The sequence below is a fragment of the Procambarus clarkii genome, chromosome 45 (assembly GCF_040958095.1).
Source record: "Procambarus clarkii isolate CNS0578487 chromosome 45, FALCON_Pclarkii_2.0, whole genome shotgun sequence".
Lineage (NCBI taxonomy): Eukaryota > Metazoa > Arthropoda > Malacostraca > Decapoda > Cambaridae > Procambarus > Procambarus clarkii.
The window spans coordinates 9,021,766-9,036,065 of NC_091194.1; the positions used below are offsets into that span (position 1 = coordinate 9,021,766).

Below are 14,300 nucleotides of genomic sequence, written 5' to 3' on the forward strand. Positions count from 1 at the left end.
TCCACAGTGCTGATGGCCGATACCAACAGCTAGGATAAGACAATGTTTTTTACAGGTGGGTACAGGAGCAGATGAATTCTGGCTTCTAACAGCAGGCTGGGAGCTTTCCCTTCCCAGAGTTCATGTGAAGCTTAACCCAACCAATTTTCCTAGCAACACCACCCACCAATCAGTTAACAACCAGGTACTCCAATTACAGCCGGGGAAACAGGGAGACGACCAATTAAGGATTGGACGACCAACTAAGGACCCAGTCAATACTCTCAGGCTAGGACTCGAACCCAGACCAACTCTCTTGCGAGGCGAACCTATGAGTAGTCCGAGGTGGCGCTTGTTGTCATCCCGCCAAATAAGGGACGCGAGATATATTTTTCCCAAACGCTCGAGGAGGAGCGAGCAAATGAGGTCAGAAAGATGAGATGTTTGTGTTCCAGTCTCCAGGGGTTATCAGGGGGTGGGGGGGGGGTGCCCTTTTAAGGTCTTACCACCTTTGGGGATCGTCAGGAGGCACACTTTTTATGGAGGCATTATCTGGGGCAACAGGGAACATCCTTTAAAGGAGTTACCACCCCTGAGACAGTCAGACACATCCCTGTAAGGAGTTACCACCCCCTGAGACAGTCAGACACATCCCTGTAAGGAGTTACCGCCCCTGAGACAGTCAGACACATCCCTGTAAGGAGTTACCACCCCTGAGACAGTCAGACACATCCCTATAAGGAGTTACCACCCCCTAGGACAGTCAGACACATCCCTGTAAGGAGTTACCACCCCTGGGACAGTCAGACACATCCCTATAAGGAGTTACCACCCCTAGGACAGTCAGACACATCCCTGTAAGGAGTTACCACCTCTGAAACAGTCAGACGCATCCCTGTAAGGAGTTACCACCCCTAGGACAGTCAGACACATCCCTGTAAGGAGTTACCGCCCCTGGGACAGTCAGACACATCCCTGTAAGGAGTTACCACCCCTGAGACAGTCAGACACATCCCTGTAAGGAGTTACCACCCCTGAGACAGTCAGACACATCCCTGTAAGGAGTTACCACCCCTGAGACAGTCAGACACATCCCTGTAAGGAGTTACCACCCCTGGGACAGTCAGACACATCCCTGTAAGGAGTTACCACCCCTGGGACAGTCAGACACATCCCTGTAAGGAGTTACCACCCCCTGAGACAGTCAGACACATCCCTGTAAGGAGTTACCACCCCTGAGACAGTCAGACACATCCCTGTAAGGAGTTACCACCCCCTGGGACAGTTAGACACATCCCTGTAAGGAGTTTAGTCTCGAGACACTTGAGGGGAAGCAGGTGGGTCTCGAGACACTTGAGGGGAAGCTGGTGGGTCTCGAGGCACTTGAGGGGAAGCAGGTGGGTCTCGAGGCACTTGAGGGGAAGCAGGTGGGGTCTCGAGACACTTGAGGGGAAGCAGGTGAGTCTCGAGGCACTTGAGGGGAAGCAGGTGGGTCTCGAGACACTTGAGGGGAAGCAGGTGAGTCTCGAGGCACTTGAGGGGAAGCAGGTGGGGTCTCGAGACACTTGAGGGGAAGCAGGTGGGTCTCGAGACACTTGAGGGGAAGCAGGTGAGTCTCGAGGCACTTGAGGGGAAGCAGGTGGGTCTCGAGGCACCTGAGGGGAAGCAGGTGGGTCTCGAGGCACCTGAGGGGAAGCTTGGGGGTCTCGAGGCACTTGAGGGAATTCAGGAAGTGAAACCCGGGGCACGTTAGTAGAACGAACACACACACACACACACACACACACACACACACACACACACACACACACACACACACACACACACACACACACACACACACACACACGAGAGAGAGATCTTACAACCGCTTCACTCAAAACTATATTCACCTAACACGCCCTGCGGAGCTGAGTCACTGAACACTTGAGTGATAAAAAGACACCAAAACAAAAACCCCGATAAAAACCACTTTAACTTCAGGGGTTTTATTTGATAATGCAGTGTTGTCCAGTCGTTAAGTTCATAAGTTCAGTGTAGGAACACAAAAAGAGACGTGTTCGTTCGAAAATTTTCAAACCAGAGTCTCGAACACCTGATCCAAGTTTCAAAAACCCGAACCAAACCACGCTGCCACAAATCACACACAAGTCACGTTTCACCAACAAATCTGCCCAAAGGTTCAACAAGGTGATTATCGGCGTGTGTGCACGCGCGTCAACGCACACACCTAGTAACGCAATCACTAGAGAACACACTAGTTCCCCCTCACGCTCCCCCCCCCCCACACACACACTAGTCCCCCCTCACCCTCAAGGAGGTGTGAGCCGCGTCGAAGGTGGTACTCGACTGAGCACCTCCAAACCCCCTCCACAACCTCCAAGGCTTCCCCCCACCCCTCCCTCCTCCCCCCTATGACGTAATCCTTCCCAGGAGAAGCAAAGGGGTGAAGAACAGCGCCAAAGGGGGTCTGGTGGGAGAGGGGGGAGAGATACCTGGTACTATGTGTATTTTTAACCGTCGTTGGCATCGTGGTTGGACGGGCTATTGGCTCCCACATACACGCACACACACAGGGGTCGCTTCTCAGGGGGTTCGGACCCCAGGGTTGGAACGGTATATGGGTTCAAGTGGGTCATGGGTCGTTAGCAGGTCGTGACCTTCACTTAGCGTAATACCTAGCGCAACCTGCTGATATCTAGCGCAACCTGGCTATACCTAGCGCAACCTGGTTATACCTAGCGCAACCTGGCTATACCTAGCGCCACCTGGCTATACCTAGCGCCACCTGGCTATACTTAGCGCCACCTGGCTATACCTAGCGCCACCTGGCTATACCTAGCGCAACCTGGCTATACCTAGCGCCACCTGGCTATACCTAGCGCAACCTGGCTATACCTAGCGCAACCTGGCTATACCTAGCGCCACCTGGCTATACCTTACGCAACCTGGCTATACCTAGCGCCTCCTGGCTATACCTAGCGCCGCCTGACAGACGCGGGAATCTGCAATGATAAAGACGCTGGCATCTGAGGCGCCAGAGGGCGCGGACACTGCTAGGAGGGCAAGAGATCGGAATTTCCTCCTGACGTGGCCGCTATATATTAATATTGACAGTTCACCTGGAGTTCCGTGCCAGTTAAGTCCACTACGGGCTCACCATAGCCCGTGCTACTTTGGAATTTTTATTCTAAATAGTTGAATCTAAAAGATTCAACAACCTGGCGTTTGTAGCGTCGGTCACTGGAATTTTTTAATCATTATTGTGAATGCCAGCAAGAAGAGGTTCAGAATTTGATGTAAACGGGTAGATTTTTGCCAATAAACTCGCCCCTCGGGGCAAAATTTAAAAAAAAAAAAATTGCGGTTTCCACACAGAGGGAGAGTTCGAGGTTGGGTAATTATTAAGGGGGGTGGGGGGGGGGGGATGCTGAGCTATTGTGGGTAGTTAGGAAGGATATGAGGGGACGGAGATAGGGTATGAGGAGTGAAGAAACGGTGCTCAAACACTTGGGCCATTGGGGATTGAACCGCGGCCCTGCAAGAAGCGAGATCGTTGCTATATCGAGCAGTTCAAATTGCATTTTAGTCTTATGCGAAAGAAGTGTGTAATTTTGCAGCTGGAAGATGAGAGAGAGAGAAAGAGAGAGAGAGAAAGAGAGAGAGAGAGAGAGAGAGAGAGAGAGAGAGAGAGAGAGAGAGAGAGAGAGAGAGAGAGAGAGAGAGAGAGAGAGAGAGAGAGAGATGGGGGGAGGGGGAAGGGGGTGGAAAAGCCAGAGTAAGAGGAAAGGGATGGAGCAGTCGTGCCAGATGATAGGGTTAGGAGTGCCTTGTATAGCCTGGGTGCCAGCCAGGCATTCAGGGCACGGCACTAGTTGGCACTCCCCCCCCACCCCTCCCCCCCCACACACACCGCCTCCAACACTACACCTTACGCTTTTTATCACCCCCTCACTCCTTCCCTGTCACCCCCACACCTTACCTGTCACCCCCACACCTTACCTGTCACCCCCACACCTTACCTGTCACCCCCACACCTTACCTGTCACCCCCACACCTTACCTGTCACCCCCACACACCTTCCCTGTCACCCCCCACCTTACCTGTCACCCCCACACCTTACCTGTCACCCCCACACCTTACCTGTCACCCCCACACCTTACCTGTCACCCCCACACCTTCCCTGTCACCCCACACCTTCCCTGTCACCCCACACCTTACCTGTCACCCCCACACCTTCCCTGTCACCCCCACACTCCCTCCACCCCGTCACACAAACAGGGTGAAGTCATGAGCAATATTTCCTCTACTTATATCCTCTTAAAATGGGAATTATTACCACGGGGTTATAATTTGTGCTTCATTTGTAAATACAAATAGCAACAGCATCAAGTATTGTACAGGTAAGGAACTGCTCTTCAAAGGGAAGGGTTATGAGGCAGACTGAGCTCTGGAATATGACTAAATAGCACTTGGAAAGAAGTATGAGGGACGAGGAGTATGAGGAGGCAAGGAGTATGAGGGACAAGGAGTATGAGGACGGAGTGAAGGAGAGGTGCCCAATCACTTGGACCATCGGGGATCGAACGCCGACCCTGTAGGACAACAAAGCCGTCACTGTACCGACCAGTCCAAGTAGCATGTAATATGAGTTATGAGACCAGGCGTGAATTGTGCGAGCTGTGAGACCAAGCGTTGTGTGTGTGTGTGTGTGTGTGTGTGTACATCTTGCTGGCGTGGTGTTTGTGTGTTTGGAAGGTAAGCTAAGCTTGCTCTCCAGCGCCGGGGCGGCTGGTGAGTGTTTGTGAGGTCCCTCACCAGTATATCAACATATATGGATATGTGTAGATGAATGTTTTGATGCCTGCATGTTTGTGTTCCCTGATGTGTGTGTCTCTGCATGTTTGTTTATGAACATACACGATGTTTGTGTACATGCCTTGATCTTCCTCTTTTTTGCAGTATGCTTTGTGTGGGGTAGGTAGTGCTTTTGTTTGTAATGAGGCTGTTTACTGTGGTGGAACTGCTCAGGATGAGGAAGTGAGGTTCCCGCTGGTGAGGCACATCACGGAAATACCCTCATAAAATGAGGGTCGGAGGTGGGGGGAATTGGGGGTGATGTGAGGGTGGTGAGGGTAGGGAGGGCAGGGGGGAATAGGGTGACACACAGGGCCAGAAAGAGTGCCAAACTATCTACAGCATTATAGCCTCTCTTCTGTCTCTCCACATGCTCATCTCCCTGTCTTCCCGGTTATCTAATTAATGATTATAATTGTCGTTATTACTTTGTCTCTTTCTGGAGGAATTGGTCAAATCCTACACAAGACGATTCGACAACTTATTTTCTGTGTGTTAAAACCGCTCATATTGCTAGATCAGTATTTATTAGCGGTGTTAAACTGTGTTAGGTTCGGTTGGGATAAGTTGGATTGCGTAAGGTTGGGTAGGGTTTAAAATCCAGCAGAGAACAGTGTTGTGTACGATATGACTCGTAATCCCCCCCTTGGGTATCTGATCCTTCGAACAGCAGGATCTAAGGATCTGGGTCTTGTAGGTGTTGGGGAACAGGCACGCCTGCAGGAGAGGGTGGGGGAGGGGGAGGAGGGGGGGAAGCCTAATCACTGTGGGAAGGGGTAGGCGGTGTATCTGTGTCTTGTTGAATTCTAACTCCCTCCTTCCCCCTACCCAGCCTAGACTCCTTGCCAGCCTCACTACAATCATCACACAATACATATAGTCACTGTAAGGTTGCGAGCAGCCGCGTCCAACAGCCTGGGTGATTAGTCCAGCAACCAGGAGGCCTGGTCGACGACCGGGCCGCGGGGACGCTAAGCCCCGGAAGCACCTCAGGGTAAGGTAAGCATCACTATGTTAACTCACAACACTGTAATAAAAGCTTCCATCTATTCATTGTTAGGTGAACAAGAACAAAAATGTCTACATGAACAAAGGAGTCTGGACCAGCACAGCAATATAAACTTAACTATTGAGTTTTCTTGCGTCATACAAGCAATTAAAGTCATCATTAATGGCCTCCAGGTTAACCATATAAGCCCTGGTCAGGACGGCACGGTACAACCCCACCGCTGCCACCATTGTCAAAGCCTGAAGCGAATTTTGTTATTAATTTATAAAACCAGGTAACTGAACAATCGCCTCATGTATATGACTTTTGACACATGTACTCACTGAATCCTGTATGTCAGTCCCATCTCATTTTACTTATTTCATATACAGTACAAGAAGCACATTCTGTATGTTTGTTATTTATTTGAAACTAAATCCATTTCTTTGATAATTAGTCTTGCTATTAAATAATCAACGCTGTACAAGGAAAAAACACAATTCGGAATATTTTGAATTAGAACAATATAAGGACGTAATACAGCGTTGTGATTGATGTGGAGTTTAGTTTTGCTTGAGTTTTGGGCGTTGGTGTTTGTGTAGTCAACTAGTTGTGCTTGCGGGGGTTGAGCTCTGGCTCCTTGGTCCCGCCTCTCAACTGTCAATCAACTGGTGTACAGGTTCCTGAGCCTACTGGGCTCTATCATATCTACATTTGAAACTGTGTATGGAGTCAGCCTCCACCACATCACTTCATTCCATCTGTTAACTACTCTGACACTGAAAAGGTTCTTTTTAACGTCCCTGTGGCTCATTTGAGTACACAGTTTCCACCTGTACCCCCTTGTTCGTGTACCACCCGTGTTAAACAGTTTATTCTTATCTACCTTGTCAATTCCTCTGAGAATTTTGTAGGTAGTGATCATGTCTCCGTGAGCTCTCCTGTCTTCCAGCGACGTGAGGTGCATTTCACGCAGCCTTTCCTCGTAACTCATGCCTCTTAGTTTTGGAACTAGCCTAGTGGCATACCGCTGAACTTTTTCCAGCCTCGTCTTGTGCTTGACAAGTTACGGGATCCATGCTGGGGCCGCATACTCCAGGATTGGTCTTACATATGTGGTATACAAGATTCTGAATGATTCCTTACACATCTTCCTGAAGGAAGTTCTGATGTCAGCCAACCTTGCATACGCCGCAAATGTTATTCTGTTTATGTGGGATTCAGGAAACAGGTTTGATGTGATGTCAACTCCTAGATCCTTCTCTCTGTCCGTTACATGAAGGACTTCAACTCCCAATCTATATCCTGTGTCTGGCCTCCTGTTTCCACTGCCTAATTTCATTACCTTACATTTACTCGGGTTGAGCTTTAGTAGCCATTTATTGGACCATTCATTTAGTTTATCCAGGTCATCTTGTAGCCTCATACTATCCTCCTCTGTCTTACTTATCCTCATAATTTTTGCAGTTGTGTGGGAGTGGATGTAAGCATAAATATGCGCGAGGCTATAAGTGTAGGCGTGGGTATAAGTGTGGCCGTGAGGTATAAGTGTGGGCGTGGGGTATAAGTGTGGGCGTGGGGTATAAGTGTGGGCGTGGGCATAAGTGTGGGTGTGTAACACAAGACCCAGTTTATTCCTGGCTGGCCTACACAGAGGAAGCAAGCTGGCTTCACCCTTCCTAGACTCTATTTTGGACCCCGGTCTGTACGCCCGCACGCCCACTGCGCCTGCGCACCTCAGCACTCACTGCGCGTGCGCAAGCCAGCGCCCACCCTGGCTATCTTTAACTACCCTTCTGATCACTCGTTTTTGTCTCAATTACGGTTTATCAAGCGTTCTCCTGTTCATCCTCATCATATTTGGTTGTCACTCGTCATAATATAGAGTGGTGGTTGTGGTGTGGTGGTTGTGGTGTGGTAGTTGTGGTTGTGCTTGGAAAATGAGGTGTAGAAGCCTCGCATACCGGCCTTATTGTACCTCCTGTGTTATAATTTAAATATTCTGACGTTGGAATTCTTCGTTGGTTCCGGCTTTAATGTTTTAGATAGAGGTGGCTTCCACTACTTCTTCCTTCAGTGCATCCCACTTGTTGACCACCCGTTGAGGGTGAATTTCCTTACATTCCTTTGACATTTTTTCAGATTTCCGGCTTCGACTTGTGTCCTCTTGTCATACTTTCAATTTAAGGAGACTGGCCTTGTCCATCTTGTATATTGGCCCGCAATATCTTGTATGTTGTGATCATAGCCTCTTTTTCTTCTTTCCTCTAGGGGTTGTTAGATTTAATTCCTTTATCCTCTCTTCTTAACAGTTGTGGTATTGGTTATATGTACCGGTTGTGGGAAGATGGTTGTGGGGGAGGGTTTTGGTGGTTGTGGTTATTGTGGTAGTTGTGTGTGTGTGGGGGGGGGGATTGGGGGGTTGTGTCGTGAATGTGGTTGTGTGTGGGGGTGTTGTAGGGGTGGAGTTGTTATTGTGGAGGTTGTGGGTAGTGAATATTGAGAGTGGCTGTGATTGTGGTTACATGTTCTAGAAGGGGTATTAAAGTGATGTGATTCCGTGTCTGGACGATTGGTTTCTTTTTTCCAGGACGTATGCTTTCACTTTCTGGGCGCTTGGTTTCTGTTTTTTTTGGGGAAACACTTGCTTTCTTTTTCCAGGAGGCCTGTTGTGTGTTCCAGGACATTTTATTTCCTTTCGCTTCAAAGACGTTTGGCTCATTCTTTCCAGCACACTTTCTTAATATTTCCAGGACGATTCCATTCTTTCTGGGACTCTTACCTTATTCCAATATATGGACGAGGGTTTCTATACAGGAGATCTTGAAAATGTTCTCCGTGGATGGACAAAATGTGTCATATAATAATATTCCGAAGGATGTCCCCCTCCCCCCCCCCAAAAAAAAAAATAGTTATATTCTGCCAAAGAGAAGAGCGTTCCAACTGGTTCTGTGCCCAAACTTGGTAGTGCCCGAGTCCACTGTGTGACTGTATGTGTTAACTCTCTAACTAGTTCATCTATGATATAACTAGCTTATCTAAACTAATATCACATTGGGGTTCAGTTCCTGAGCCATTATTCCTCTGTAACCATTGTACCACAGCCTACACGATGAGTATATGATCCATAAACAAAAAACACAAATTCACCCTAAATGCCCCAAGAGCACAATTTTATCTGTGGTACCGTCCATACTAATGTGCTTTAATTGCACTAAACCACCAGAATGTGGAGGCTGGTGCTCGTAGCGTCCACACCGTGTACCGGGCGGGTCACACTCCATAAATACTCAGATCTGACATATTGTATTTGTCTCCGTCAGGTCTCAGCGGCTCATCTCTGACAGAGGAGGTGGAGGAGGAGGTGGCGCAGGTGATGCTCCGGACACTGCACACCGAAGGTGGGATGGGGTGGGGGTTTGTGGATGGGGGGGGGGTTAGTGGGGGGGGGGGCCTGTTGGGGGCAGAGGGGGGTGGTGGTTAAAGGAATATCGGGTGTCATCGGGAGACTGACTCACACTACAGGACCTACACACTGTCTGTGTGTCCTCTCCAAAAGTCTATATCCATCGCCCTGTATCTTCCCCCCCCCTCTCTCTCCGCCCCCTCCATTGACCTTATCTCACCCCCCCCCCTTCCTCTTGTGAACCTAGGTCAATGTAGGAGTCCTGACCTCTATAGGAGGTCGTGGGGTCACACTTGAGGACGGTCACCGCTGTTAGACGCGACACGCACAAGACCTTCAGGCAACGACGCTTCCTGAATGGTGTTAAAGAAGGTCAGCTGACATGACCTCCCCCCCCCTCGCAGGTGCAAGTTCCCTGGGGGGAAGGGAAGCGCGTGCGGGCGGGCGTGCGGGCCAGCGGTGTCAGGCCCAACTACTGTTGGTAGCTTCCGAAGCACTTAAAAATGATATTAAATCCTAATTGCTGGCGAGGTAGAGACGGTGATTGTGTGATGACACTCAGCCGGTTACCTTCACTAAGTAACAGGAGCACCACCAGGTAACGGAAAGCACTAAATAATGGAAGCATTACTAGGTAACGAGGAGAAGTACTAAGTAACGGGGAGGAACATTAAGTAACGGGGGGACAGTACTAAGTAACAGGAAGTAGCACTAGGAACGCGAGGAACAGCACCTAAGGAGAGAAACCACCACTATAGCGAGTAGCAGCACTAAGGGTTGTAGGTACACACACACACAAGAGACGGGGCAGCAGGAGCAGCAGCAGGAGCAGCAGCAGCGGACGCAGCAGCACTAAGGGCACACACACACACACACTCAAGAGACGGGGCAGGAGCGTACCTAGGACCGCGGGGCCTGCCTTGGGAGTGCCGGGAGGAGACTAAAGGCCCAGCCTGCCTGGGGCTCCTAACTTAGCTTGCACCATGCCAACACCGCGCCAAGATCGCCTTACTTTGCCCCAAACGGGCACTGGTGCCACGCGCCCTGCCCCCCAGCCCCCCCTCGTCTACCTGCCCCCTCCTGCCCTAGGGGCACTTGCCAGGAAATTTGACAGGAAGTATAGTTCGCGCCGCTTGATTTTAGCCAGCGCGTAAAAATAGTTCGCTGGGAAAAGTTCCTCCTCCTCCCCCCCTCTTTAGTAGTGCTAACTTCCTCAAAACCCAATTTGATCCCATACCCCCAACCCAATCTGACTTTCAGAAACCCAACCTGCCACTCTCAAACCCGACCTGTCTCCCTCCGAACCCGACATAATGCCCCTCTCCCCTCACCGACCGCACATCGTCAGCCCCGACTGTTCCCCTCAGGTAATAACCCGACCTACTTCATTATTCCTCCCCCCCCCCCTCCCTCAGCAAAACCCATCTGTATTTGTAAGCATTTCAGCCGGTCTACTTAACCGACATAGCTAAGCTGTCTCTCTTAACCGACTTTCTTCAACAGCTCGAGGTGTGTTTACCGGCCGACCTCATCATTCGTACCAAGAGCCTCACTCTCTTGTATCCTCTCACAGCTCTCCTCTCTCACTGCCTCTCTATCTCTCCCTTAATCTCTGTCTTCTACTCCCCGAGGCCGGCCTGGTACCTCGATTGTCTTATAATAAGTTGATCTAATAGGCTGTTCCTTAAAGCGACCCACAGGCCCCCCATATTCATTATAATCAAGGTTGGTCCAGCACTTCCTGAGAGATGTTTTGTTTTAGATTTAGCTACTCAGAACGAAATGTCCATGTAGCACGGGCTATGGTGAACCCGTAATCCTTAGAGGACTTGCCCAGTTTTATATTTGGTTAGAGCCCTGGGTCTCTGATAGTGTTCATGCCTATGGCGCCTCCGCTCTTCACTGGGTCTCTTCTGCACTTCCTGACACATCTTTTGCTCCACAAAGTTATTTTATTGCATTGTTTAAAGACATGATTACATCTCTGATGTGAACGTTAACAGTGCTGACGTCTCTCTGGTCCCGCTGATGATTTCAATTGTGTCTTAGGAATAGCCGACCAACGCGGAACATATAGTAGGCTAGAGTGTGAACTTTTGAGAAAAGTTGATTTTTTTTTTTAAGTAAAAGGAAGTCCTATTGACTATTCACTTGTATATTTATTATTTTACTGTTAACAAAAGTATAACAGACAGAGATTAAAATATATGAAAGTCTTTTAGAAAGACAAAAATATAATGATATTAATATTTTTAAAGGACAAATTGAAAATTACATAATTTATAAATAGTATTTTATCTTATAAGGAAAAAAAATGTGAGCGTGAAATTATAAACTTAGGTTCATCTCATCAAAAGATAAAGGAGATGGAAACAAAGTAATTTTACAGTGAGGGAAACTTTCGCTGTGACTCCGACTGTGTGACACATTATATGAGGCTTGTGTTTGGTTGGTGCGTGTGTGAGGTCTGCTGCCACCACCACCAGTTTCATCTCTTATAATCTAACTTGACAAAGTTCATCACTGAAAACAATGACTCGCATGAATATGTCGATGAAAATACTGTTAATAATGCTATTACCAGATTTTTCAGATAATCAAGAGTTTCAGGAATTCCAGAGTATAAAAACCTCATTTCCACAATTTTCTGTTTATAATCATATCATTAACCGATCTATTTCTATATTTTCTAGTTTAGCTAAGTCGACAAATTATTGCCTGCAAATTGAGCTACTTTTTATATCAATCAATTACATCTTAAAATTATCAAAATCAATCTACTGCAACATTTCCAAATTCAGTTTGTCTAATGTTACACTGTCTGCACACTTATGAATTTTGCAGTTTGACCCGTGACCTGAATTTAGTGCATTTTAAAGAAAACTGATCAGCAGTTGAATCAATTGGTCGACGACCGGGCCGCGGGGTCGCTAAGCCCCGAAATCACCTAAAGGTAACCTCAAGGTATTATGCTTGAAAATTGCATTTGAAGGTTATTAATGTCTGTTGTCTCATGAATTTCAAGATCTACCATATGTATTTTTTTTAGGTCTGGGGAAATATTTAAAAATGCTGTTGTCGACATCACGCTAAAATATTTAAATAAAATTTCAAAACCTTTTTTTATGTTATCAAACATATCCCATCAAGTGTTTTGTCAAATCCCTGTAATTTGGTGTAAAAATCGCTCGCTGCTTCATTTGGCAGTAATAATAATGGTTATATTATTACTGAATTATTTATATTATTAGTGAATAAGCTAGCAGTCTGCGCCTTCCCCCCATCTCTCTTTCCCTCTCCCATCTCCCCCTCTCCTTCCTTCTCCAACTCACTTCCCTTTCCCCCCTTTTCACCACTCTCCTCTTCTTATCTCCTGTCTCTCCCAATCTCCCCTCTGTCCACCTTTCTACCCAACATCCCCCTCTCCCCCCCACCCCTGCTCCCTTCACTCTCTCTTTCCCCTGAATTGACTTTTTTTGATTATCACATTAAGTACATCTGCATTTGTGCAGCTATCCTAGACTATATGAAGGGGAGTACAGCGTGTCAAAAAGTCGATGCTGATGCTAAAAATCTCCATCACACAGGATGGTTAGTCATACAGAGGCACGTGATAAACAGCCTGCACTGGCAGACTCTGGGTTCATCGTTTTCAAGTGAAGAAATATATGGTCACAAGTAACCACCTTTAACCGATTAGGTGCCAGGAGGGGGGGGGGGGTAAGGTAACCATTAGACCCGACCCCTTCTTAAGAGAACCAACAAGACCGACCCAGACCAGCGAACGTCCGTCCCGTACCCCAGACCAGTCATCCTGCAAAGTGAGAGAGATCCTGTGTGTGTGTGTGTGTGTGAGAGAGAGAGAGAGAGAGAGAGAGAGAGAGAGAGAGAGAGAGAGAGAGAGAGAGAGAGAGAGAGAGAGAGAGAGAGAGAGAGAGAGAGAGAGAGAGGTTGGGTTTAAAGAATCAAGGGGCGGCACTTCATTCCGCGTACCATTGCGCCCACAAAATCTGCTGACATGCCACTCTGTGCACGCATACCATAGGTTCGCTACCTGTATCCTAGGAGAACCTCGATAAGCCTCATGGGGCTTGAGGTCGCTGACAATGGGAAACATTAAATATAATATTAGTTATTACCTCGTCTCCCCTCGTAAATCCTCTCACACCTAATATAACACCAACTCACCTATTATTCCACCCACTCTCTCTCTAAGTCTCCCTACCACCCACTTCCACTCTTTCTCACATCCACCTTCCCTCTTCACTCATTTTCTTACTATATCTACTCTTTCTCAAACTCCCATCCATCCACCTTCCGTCCCTCCCACCTTCCTTAAGTCCCCCCTCTATATAAAGTCTAAAATCTAAAGTATAAAGTCTATATAAAGTCAACACATATAACAGCTCATCAAGAAATATCTGTTGCCAATTCTTCATATGACGTCATCCACTGAAATACCTATGAGAGCGGCGCGTTAAGGGAGGGAGGGAGGATGTGAGGTATGGAAGGAGGGTGTAAGGTAAGGAGGGAGGGAGGGAAGAAGGGTGTAAGGGAGGGAGGTATGGTGCCAGGGAGGGAGAGAGGGAGGGTCAACAAGAGGTTACAGTGGAGTCGTCTTCATCAATAGTAATTATTGGCTGACCTTTGACCCCCTCCCAGGCTCTGTGCCTGCGTCCTTGTTATCCTCCCATTGGTAACCTTTTCCTATCACAAAAACACCCACTTCCTAGCTCTAGGATAAGCTCATATCCCAGAAACACCCACTTCCTAGCTCTAGGATAAGCTCATATCCCAGAAACACCCACTTCCTAGCTCTAGGATAAGCTCATATCCCAGAAACACCCACTTCCTAGCTCTAGGATAAGCTCATATCCCAGAAACACCCACTTCCTAGCTCTAGGATAAGCTCATATCCCAGAAACACCCACTTCCTAGTCCCAGGTCTAGACATTACACGTACCCAACGTCTGAAATACCTCAACCACAAGCGCCGCTAATCTCTCACTAGGCTTTAAATGCTACTATTTCTAGCTCCTAGTCTTACTCTGGTTGTGTAATGCTGCCCCA

The 14,300-nt window shown here is 48.0% G+C and overlaps 1 protein-coding gene across 13 annotated transcripts in view; it reads right to left on the reverse strand.

The window, feature by feature from the left end:
* Tm1 (tropomyosin 1) overlaps positions 1 to 10,290 on the reverse strand; it is a 66,002-nt gene extending 55,712 nt beyond the window's left edge. For 7 of the 13 annotated variants that reach the window (XM_045761678.2, XM_045761683.2, XM_045761680.2 and 4 more), the window contains exon 1: positions 10,131 to 10,289. The gene's annotated coding sequence lies outside the window, so the exon portion shown is untranslated. Of the gene's footprint in view, positions 1 to 2,289; positions 2,431 to 10,130 lie in introns of those variants that run through there. The other 6 variants (XM_045761689.2, XM_045761688.2, XM_045761686.2 and 3 more) reach the window with 2 other exon arrangements.
* Positions 10,291 to 14,300: the final 4,010 nt, after the last annotated feature.